Below are 10,678 nucleotides of genomic sequence, written 5' to 3' on the forward strand. Positions count from 1 at the left end.
ATTTTAATTGGAAGAAAATGATGTCCTCTGGAAATCCTCTAAATACTAAACAGGAATAAGGAGTAACCTTGTTCCAACCTTCCTTATTAGTTTAAGGCTTTCTCAGGTCCACAGGATGAGATACATATTCCGGACAACAATGGTAATTTAGCATAAGTGGTGTCCAGGAATCTAGAGACTGCTCTGTGTCTTACATCCTTTGAAAGTGAAAGAATATTCAGGTTGAATTCTGAAAAAGAAAAAGGAAGAGGAGTAGCATCACACTGATGAGCAGAGAATATTGTCCTCATCCTTCTTTTTGAGCAATGAAACTTTGTCTTTATTGAATCACGTCTAAAATTATCATGCGTTTTCCAACATGAATTCTTAGGACACACTCTTGGACAGCTTAGTGTTCTCACTGTTTGATAAGGAAAAGTTAAGATACAAGATAATTTTTTTAGTCCCCAAGCATTTCTTAAAATGTTTTAGCTCCAGGTACTATGAACATTAGGAAGTATATTGTGGTCAGACTACCAACTTCAGAAATGGCCGAAGGCTGTGGCATCTGATTGGCTCAGTCGGTTAGGTGTCCAACTTCAGCTCAGGTCATGATCTCATGGTCTGTGGGTTCAAGCCCCACATTGGGCTCTGTGTTGACAGCTGGGAGCCTGGAGCCTGCTTCAGATTCTGTCTCTCCCTCTCTCCCTACCCCTCCCCATCTTGTGCTCTGTCTCTCTCTCTATATATAAAAAATAAACATTAAAAAAATTCTTTAAAGAAATGGCAGAAGGCACAATGGATAGAATACAGGGATGAGGTCAGGCCTCTCTCAAATGCTTGGTTTCTCTTATTAGTGTGAATGGTTCGAGATACTTTGTTCCCACTTCCTTCGTCTGCTTACCCCATAAGAGATTCTTTCCTTTCGTCTTTCGAATAAGTGCCGTGGTAGGCAGAATTTTTTTTAATGACTCCCCTAAATCTGCCCTGCTCTAATCCCCAGAACCTGTGAATTTGATGGGATATGATACGTGTGGTTTTGTTATATTAACACCACATAGTTGACTGAGATGGGGAGATTATCTGTGGGCCTGATCTAATCACACTAAAAAGCAAAGAGTTTTTTAAGGCTGGTGGTAGAAAAAGAAATGAGATATAAGGAGTCAATGTGCCATTGCTGGCTCTGAAGACGTAGGGGGATGTGAGGGTGATCTGGCTGCGACATCTGTCACCCCATTGATCGCCAGGGTTGATTCGGCTGATCTGGCTGGCTAGGCGGGTGTCCCCTTCCTCCCTCACCGCTCCATGTGCGTCCCTCCCGAAGCTGCACGCTCGGTCGAAGAGGACGACCTTCCCCGCTACAGGAGGACCGTTCTTTGGTCAAGGGTATACAAGTAGCTGTGCTCCTCTGCTAGAACCTCCAAACAAGCTCTGAAGACATAGGGGACCATACACAAGGACTGAAAAGTGGCCTCTGAGAGCTCAGATTGACCCTCTAACCAGGAGCCGGCAAGGAAACCGGGACCTCAGTTCTACGACTGCAAGGAACTGACTTCCGCCAACAGCCTAAATGAGCTTGGAAGTGCTTTCTTCCTCAAAGCCTCTTAGGACTCCAGCCCAATCAACACCTCCTTGACTTTGACTTTGTGAGACCCTAAGCATAACTTCCTGGATTTATAATCTACAGAGCAGTAAGGTGATAAATGGATGTTGTTTTAAACCACTGAGTTTATGATAATTCGTTATGTAGTGATAGAAAGCTTTTTTTTAAGTTTTTAAATGTTTTACTTACTTCTGAGAGCAAGAGAGAGACAGCGTGAGCAGGGGAGGGTCAGAGAGAGAGAGGGAGACACAGAATCTGAAGCAGGCTCCAGGCTCTGAGCTAGCTGTCAGTACAGAGTCTGATGTGGGGCTCAAACCCACCAACCGTGAGATCATGACCTGAGCCAAAGTCAGACGCTTAACCGACTGAACCACCTAGGCGGCCCTGTAGCAATCGAAAGCTTACACAAGTGCAAGTTTTCAATCTGGAAAAGGAGTAACATTTCATCTGAATCTTGCACTGAAAAGAAACTCCCAAAAGTTGAATTCTCTGACCTCTGCCTCTTAACTTCACTGAATCTAATCTAGCTCAGAAAGGCTAAAGAAGGAAAGACCTTTAAACACAAATGGCATGCCATGATCTTCTACCAAAGTCATTTCATGTGTATGAAATAGATATTTTTTCTTGTTTTAAACGATGAGAAAACATAAGACTCCGATTCAAGAGTGATGACTTGGTCCTTGAGATTATCTAGGCAGGAATAAAACCAAGTAGAAACCCATGACCAAAGCTGCTTCATTATCTCATACCACAAAGTAAAGGGGCCAAATATTATTGGTGGAGAAGGAAAGACAAATCTAGGCAGTTTTTCAGATTTCTCAGTGAAGGTGATTGATCTGTTTTTCTTACAATTACCATCCCTGTTGTTAACTTGCAGATAAGTAGCATTTTGCCTCCCCCCAGGTTCATTTTATCCCACTGCTCATTTCCTGGGTATCTGGGCAGGCTCAGTTTAGTTGGCTCAGCTCTGCCCTCAAGATGGATATTTTTAACCATTGTAGATTAGAGCCTTCCAGGAATCACGTAGCTGCTTTTACAGAAACCAGCTCTGCAGATCCTGATGGGCAGGGGGAGTTATGTGTATGTACGGGTGGTATCTGAGACCAGACTTGCAGCCCCTTTGTACCCTTAAGGCCTTTCCATTCACATCTCCCAGCAGTTGGAGCGAGGACTTTAAGTTTCCAAAACATAGCTGCAAAGGGTAACAAACAGCTAGCCTATAACTCCCTTAGCAACAGGGGAAGAGTCAGTAGGGATTAGCTTGGGAAAATTTGTGCAGTGCAAAAGACCTATAAAATTTTCAGGAAGCAGCTTGGCCCTATAGAAATGAGCAGATTGAAAGTCCCAGAATCCTGGGTTCAAGTCACTTTTGGTTCTGTCTTCTTATGCTTCAAGTTCCTTCCCTGGTGTGAAATTAGCGGGTTTCCTTGAGATGCGCCTCCTGAAGGTGTCATAGAATAAGTGGAATTAGATTTTTTTAAATGTTTAATGTTTATTTTTAAGGGAAAGAGAGTGTGCATGTGCGCAGGGAAGGGGCAGAGAGAAAGGGAGACAGAGGATCCAAAGTAGGCTCTGCTTACAGCGGAGAACCAGATGCAGGGCTCGAACCCACCAACCGTGAGATCATGACCTGAGCTGAGGTCGAATGCTTAATCCACCGAGCCACCCAGGTGCCCCAGAATTAGATTTTAAAACTTCTTTTTGGAACGCAAGATCTTGTAGATTGTCTCTATCTTTGCTCTTTCTTGGTTACTAATTTACCAGGAGTAATTTAACACTAGGATTCTCCGCCAGTGCTAAAATTAGACACCACCACTCTGGGGCTTCCTTTCCTCCTCCTTGCTTTGTTTTAGGGCTTGAGGGAAAAATGTACCGCTGGAATTAGTAAACTACAGACTAAAGAAAAACTTTTCCCCTTAGAAAACACTATTTTCGTCCTACCCACCTTATCATCCTTTTAAAGAAGGAACCCAGCTCTGCCCTGGATTTTGATTATTTGATTCAGTTGTACAGACGGACTTGGGAAAGCCTAGGAATCGCTCAGGAATAAGAGAGGGAGGAATACACAGAATTGAAATGGAGACAGGTTAGTCTCCCGGTGTCTCCAGCCAGCATCCCTTTCCCAGCCAGATAAGCTTTCTGCCATTAAAGCTTCGAACCATGTGATGGTTCTCCCATCACATCACAAAAGGGCCTAACGTTACTGCTAAGTGTGCTGACATCCTGTCTGAGGGTGGGAGGTTCAGGTATTGGGCACTTTTCCTGACCAGAGATCTGGGGAAAAGAAACAGGCCAGAAGGGAGTCAATCTTTTCCAGCTGCAACCTAGAGAGAGAAAAGGAACAAATTCTTCACCAGGGAAGATTGTGTAAACAGTGCCTTTGGCTGGAGCCATAGAGTTGGGGAAGCAAAGAAAGGGATCTTTGTTCTCCCCTACCCCAGCCAGAGCACAATCGTAGAGCTGGGATTGTTTGCTTTGGCAAGGGACTCCCTGCTTGAAAGGACTAGGCGTTCCAGAGACTGGTGAGGCCTCTGTTGGGCTTCCCTTATGGAGCTGAGGAGAGAACAATCCCCAGCCCAAATTTTTTACCTAAGGAAGTGAGCTGGGAAGCCTGGAGGCCTAAGGTATCTGGCCCATTCTTTTCTAGCTTTGTTCACCTCCTTCCCTTTACAACATGACCTTGCACAGGATGTTAATTCGCCTCAGTCTTCCTGCCTTTGAGGATGCTTGTGGTTCTTGTAACTAGTGTTCTATCCCTGCAGACAGCAAGGCAATCCCAGGGCTCCTTTCTAAAGAATCGAACAGGAGAAATGGATTCCAAGATCGTCTTGTTCATCTTGTTACTTTTTTTTTTTTTTTTTTTAGTTTTTTTTTTTTTTGAGAGAGAGTGGGGAGAGATAGGAAGAGAAGATCCCAAGCAGGCTCCACACTATCAGCGCAGAGCCCAAAGTGGGGCTCGAACTCAGGAACCATGAGATCATGACCGGAGCCAAAATCAAGAGTCAGACGCTTACCCGACTGAGCCACCCAGGCACCCCTTCATCCTGTTACCTTTTGATTGTATTGCACATGACACTGATAGTTGTGAGCAATCTTTCCCAAAATCTCCAGAAATGTCCCATTTTCTTTGGGTAGCATTAGTGCCTCACAAATGTAAAATACTATTTATGTATTGCCTGCTTATGCCAAGTGTTTTTTACAAATGCCATTTCTCTTCATCTTCATGACCGCCTATTAGGCAGATACAGTTACCCCCATTTTACAGATTAGGACACTAGGGATTAACACAATAGAATAATCTGTCTATGGCGTATTGGTTTGCTAGGGCTACCAGAACAAAGTACCACAAACAGAATGGCTTAACAGAAAGTTACTGTCTCACAGTTCTGAAGGCTGAAAGTCCAAGATCAATGTGTCAACGGAGTTGGTTTCTTCTGAAGACTGTGAGGCAGAATCCGTTCCATGCCTCTTCCTTAGCTTACAGTGGTGTGTTGGTAATCTTTAGCATTCCTTGACCTGTAGATCTGTGCCTTCATGTTCAAATGGCATTATCTCTGTGTGCATGTCTCTGACCAAATTTTCCCTTTTTATAAGGATACCAGTTGTTGGATTAGGGGCCTATCCTACTCCAGTATGACCTTATCTTAACTAATTACAACTGCAATGACTGTTTCTAAATGAGGTCACATCTGAGGTACTGGGGTTAGGACTTCAACATATGAATTGGAGACGGAGGGGAGACACAATTCAACTTGTAATAGATGGAAATGCTATGTCAAGATTTGAACTGGGGGATCACCTATGTGGCTCAGTTGGTTAAGTGACTCTTGGTTTCAGCTCAGGTCATGATCTCATGGTTTGTGAGATCAAATCCTGCATTGTGGTCTGCTGACATTGTACAGCCTGCTTGAGATTTTCCCTCTCTGCCCCTCTTCTGCTCGCTCACCCTTTCTCTTCCACCCTCCCCTCAAAATAAATAAACTTAAACATTAAAAAGATTTGAATTTGGGTCTTTCTCCAAAGCCATTTTTTCTTCCTACTGTACTTTGCTACCTCCTTTAAATAAGAAGGTTATTAAAAATGTCTCCTGGTTTCCAATGTCTCCAATCTTCAAGCCAAACTCTTTATTGCTGCTGATAGTTACCTTTCTAAAATATGAATTTTGGGTGTTATATGGAAACCAACTTGACAATAAACTATTAAAATAAATAAGTACAATGTGAATTTGATCATTCACTCTCCTACTTAAAATCTTTGAGTAGTGGGGCGCCTGGGTGGCTCAGTTGGTTAAGCGTCCAACTTCAGCTCAAGTCATGATCTCATGGTCCGTGAGTTTGAGCCCTGCATCAGGCTCTGTGCTGACAGCTAGCTCAGAGCCTGAAGCCTGCTTCAGATACTGTGTCTCCCTCTCTCTCTGCCCCTCCCCCACTCACACTCTGTCTCTCTCTGTCTCAAAAATAAATTAACATAAAAAAAAATCTTTGAGTGGCTTCCAGTGGCTAACTGCATAAAGTCCAGATACTTTATGGTGGTAAACAGGCTTTTTCTTTCATGCCTGTCTTTTTAGCTTCCTTTCTCATCACTCTCTCCTCCCATCCAGTTATCATAAACTCCAACCATACTGACCTATTTGCAATTTGCAGCAAATACATTATGCTTATACACTCCTTCGGGACTGGCTTTCATCCATCACTTCTCCCAGTATATTCCTTTTATAGTTATTCTCATTTCAGCTGTTCAAACCAAAAGACCCTAGACTCATCCTTGATTCCTCTCTATTTCCTTGACTCTATGCATCTATCTCCACTGTCACTACCCTAATCTTTTAAACCACCATCATCTCACACGTACTACTGCAATGGCCTCCTAACTGGTCTGTCTGCCTCTGTTCTTGACCACTCCGTAGTAGAGTGACTACTTTAAGTGAAATTGTGATTGTTATTCTGAATAAAACCACCAATGCCTTAGCATTGAACTAGGAATCAAATCTGAAGTACTCACAATGCCTGTAAGTCTACAAGATCTCTGTTCTCTGCCCATTTCACCAACTTCGCCCAAGATTACTCCCCCATTTCATAGTATGTTAGCTATCTATAATTGTGTAACAATTATGCCCCAGGCTTAGTGGCTTAAAACGAAAATATTTACTACCCCACGGTTTCTTTGGGTGCAGGATTTGGGACTGGCTTAGCTAGTTGGTTTTGCCTCAAGACTTCTCTTGAGGTTGCAGGCAAGATGTCAGCCAGGACAGCAGCCACAGTTAATTCAAGGATTGGGGCTCGAGCATCATTCCCAGGTGTCTCATTTACATGTTGGCAAGAGGTTTCAGTTCCTTATCATGTGGGCCTCTCCATACAGGTGGTGACTGTCCTCACAATACCGGACTTCCCTTAAGAGTGAGTGATCTGAGAGAGAACTAAGAGAAAGCTGCAATGCCTTTTATGGCCTATAATTCAGGTTTATTGAGGAATAATTTACATACAGTAAAATTCACCGTTTAAAAATGTATAATGTGTTGAGTTTTGGCAGATGTATAACAACGTAACCATCACAATTGGGATATAGGACATTTCTATCATTCCAGCAAGTTCTCATGTCTCTTTAGAGTCTGTCTTCCCCACCACCACCTTTACCACAGCCCTGAGCAACCCACTCATTTGAGTCCTGTCTCTGTAGTTTTTGTCTTTGGATTCCAGATTGTCATGAAATTGTATAATACAGTATGTAGGGTTTGTGTCTGGCTTCTTTCACTTCATGTAATGCTTCTGAGATTCTTCTGTTGTTGCATGTATTATTCCTTTTGATTGCTGAGTAGTATTTCATTGCATAGATGTGCTATAATTTGTGTATCTGTTTACTGGTTGATAGACATTTAAGCAGTTCCCAGTTTGGAGCTATTTACAATAAAGCTGCCATAAGCATTCATGTACGGGTCTTTGTGTGGGTATATTTCTCTTGGGGAAATACCCAGGAGTTGGATTTCTGGGTTATGTGGTAAATGTATGTGTAACTATGTAAGAAACTGCCAAATTGTACACCTGACACTAATCTAACATTGTATGTCAACTATACTTCATCAATCAATAAGGAAGTAAGGGAAGGAAGGAGGGAGGAAGGGAGAGCTGCCAAATTGTCTTCCAAAGGGGATATAACATTTTGCAGTGTGAGAGTTCCAGTTGCTCCTCATCCTCCCTAGCATTTTGTATTGTCTATATTTTTAATTTTAGCCATTCTAGTGGGTGTGTGGTGATACAGCATGGTGGTTTAATTTGCAATTTCCATAATGATGTTCAGCATCTTTTAATGTATGTATGTATCATCTCTATTTTTTTATTTGACAAAGTGTCCAAATCTCTTAATCATTTGGTTTTCTTATCAGTGAGTTATAAGAGTTCTTTTTATATTCTGGGATATCAGTCTTTTATCAGATATGTGTTTTACATATATTTTCTCCCAGTCTGTGGCTGCTTTTTCCTCTTTTAGATAGGAACTTTTGAAAAATAGAAGTTTTTAATTTTCATAAAGTTCATCACTTATTTGTTTGTTTGTTTATTTATTGTTAGAGAGAGAAAGACGGTGCAAGTGAACAAGGGGCAGAGAGAGGCAGAGAGAGAGGGAGAGGAAGGGAGAATATGGAGCCCGAAGCAGAGCTCAAGCTCACTCTATGTGAGGCTTGTACTCACAAACCACAAGATCATGACCTGAGCCAAAGTCAGATGTTTACCTGAGCCACCCAGGTGCCCCTGCACCATTTTTTGAAATGTCTTTTCTCTGTTGAATTAACTTGGCATCTTTGTTGAAATTCAATTGACCTTATGCAGTTAGGTTTATTTCTGGATTCTTTATTCTCTTCTGTTGATATAAATATCTATCCTTACATTAAATCACACTGTCTTAATTACTGTAACTATAGTAACTTCTGAAATGGCATTATGTGAGTCCTCCAACTTTGCTTTTTCAAAATTGTTTTGGTATTCTAGGCCCTTTGCTACCAGGAGTTGTTGCATTTAAGTGCCCTCCTCTGCCCCCAATCTTCTTCTTTCTGACTCCTTGTCATTTAAGCCTCACCTGAAATGTTTCCAACTCAGAAAGGTCTTCTCACCATTTGGTTTAAACAGTTTTTCTTATGTTTTGTTTTGTTTTGTTTTTTTAATTTCTGAGAGAGAGAGAGAGAGACAGCATGAGCAGGGGAGGGCCAGAGAGGGAGGGAGACACAGAATCTGAAACAGGCTCCGGGCTCTGAGCTAGCTGTCAGCACAGAGCCCGACGCGGGGATCGAACCCACGAACTGTGAGATCATGACCTGAGCCGAAGTCGGAAGTCCAACTGACGGAGCCACCCAGGCGCCCCTCACCATTTGGTTTAAAATGGACACACATTCAGGGCACCTGGCTGGCTCAGTCAGTGGAGCATGTGACTCTTCATCTCGGGGTTGTGGGTTTGAGCCCCATGTTTTGGTGTAGAGATTACTTTTTTTTTTTTTTTTTCTAGGAGAGAGAGAGAGACAGCATGAGCAGGGGAGGGTCAGAGAGAGAGGGAGACACAGACTCTGAAATAGGCTCCAGGCTCTGAGCTGGCAGTCAGAACAGAGCCCGATGCGGGGCTCGAACCCACGAACTGGAGATCATGACCTAAGCGAAAGTCGGTCGCTTAACCGACTAAGCCACCCAGGCGCCCCAAGATTACTTTTAAAAATATAAAATCTTTCACAAATAAAATGGACACACACTCATACGCTCCTGTGACGCTCTATTGTATTATCGTATTTAGTGCTCCCACTTAGAGTGTAAACTGCATGAAAGCCCAGCTCTTGCCTGACTTGTTATCACTATGTCCCCAGCATCCAGAATAATACCTGGCTTGATGTAGATCCTTGATAAATATTTACTCAATGAAGGAGTGAAGGCTTTTGAATATGTTGTTTCTTTAAACTGAATAATCTGGGTACCTGGCCAGCTAAATCAGTAGAGCATGTGACTTTTTTTTTTTTTTTTAGTTTATTTATTTATTGTGAGAGAGAGAGCATACACACATACAAGCTGGAGTGTGAGCAGGGGAGGGGCAGAGAGAGAGGAAGAAAGAATTCCCAAGCAGGTTTCGCACTGTCAGTGCAGAGCCCTACCCAGGGCTCGAACTCACGAACCGTGAGATTATGACCTGAGCCAAGATCAGGAGTCAGATACTTAATTGATTGAGGCACTCAGGCACCCTGAGCATGTGACTCTTGATCTCGGGGTTGTGGGTTTGAGCCCCAGGTTGGGTTCGGAGATTACTTAAAAATAAAATGGAAGAAATGGAATAGTCTTCCACCCTTCAAATCTCATATGTACCCATTAAAACAGCTCAATCAAAAACTAAACTTGTTGGGGCGCCTGGGTGGCTTAGTCGGTTAAGCATCCGACTTTCACATAGGTCATGATCTCGTGGTTCGTGGGTTTGAGCCCCACGTCGGGCTCTGTGCTGACTGACAGCTCAGAGCCTGGAGCCTATTTCCGAGTCTGTATCTCCCTCTCTCTCTGACCCTCCCCTGCTCATGCTGTCTCTCTCTCTTATAGAAATAAATAAAAAATATTTTAAAAAAAAACAAAAAAACTAAACTTGTCAACTCCCTCTAGAGTTTGTTGTTCTTTGCTCTAAGTGGCTATACATACATTTGTTATAACACTTACTATGTTATATTGTAATTATTGATGTACATATCTGTTTTGGCCATTATCTGTCTTGGCCACAAGATCGTGAATATGTATGACATAGTAGCCACTCAGTAAACAGTTTTTAAATGCGTGAATGAATGAAAGAAATATCTTACATGATGGCTTATCTTACAGCTTATCTTTCTGCAAGATGGAGCAATTTAAAAGCAAAAAAACAAAAAAATACATACACACAACATAAGACACAAATACACCTTAATGGACCACTCTTTTTTTTTTTTTTTAAGTTTTTAAAGTAATATCTACACCAAAAGTGGGGCTCGAGCTCACAATCCCGAGATCAAGAGTCACGTGCTCTATGACTGAGGCGGCCAGGCACTTGAATAAATGCAAACCTAAATTCAGAGCTTTGGAGGTAGCCTGTGTCAGGGAAAGCCCTTTT

Source organism: Hyaena hyaena, unplaced genomic scaffold (genome assembly GCF_003009895.1).
Source record: "Hyaena hyaena isolate Hyena2069 unplaced genomic scaffold, ASM300989v1 scaffold_510, whole genome shotgun sequence".
Lineage (NCBI taxonomy): Eukaryota > Metazoa > Chordata > Mammalia > Carnivora > Hyaenidae > Hyaena > Hyaena hyaena.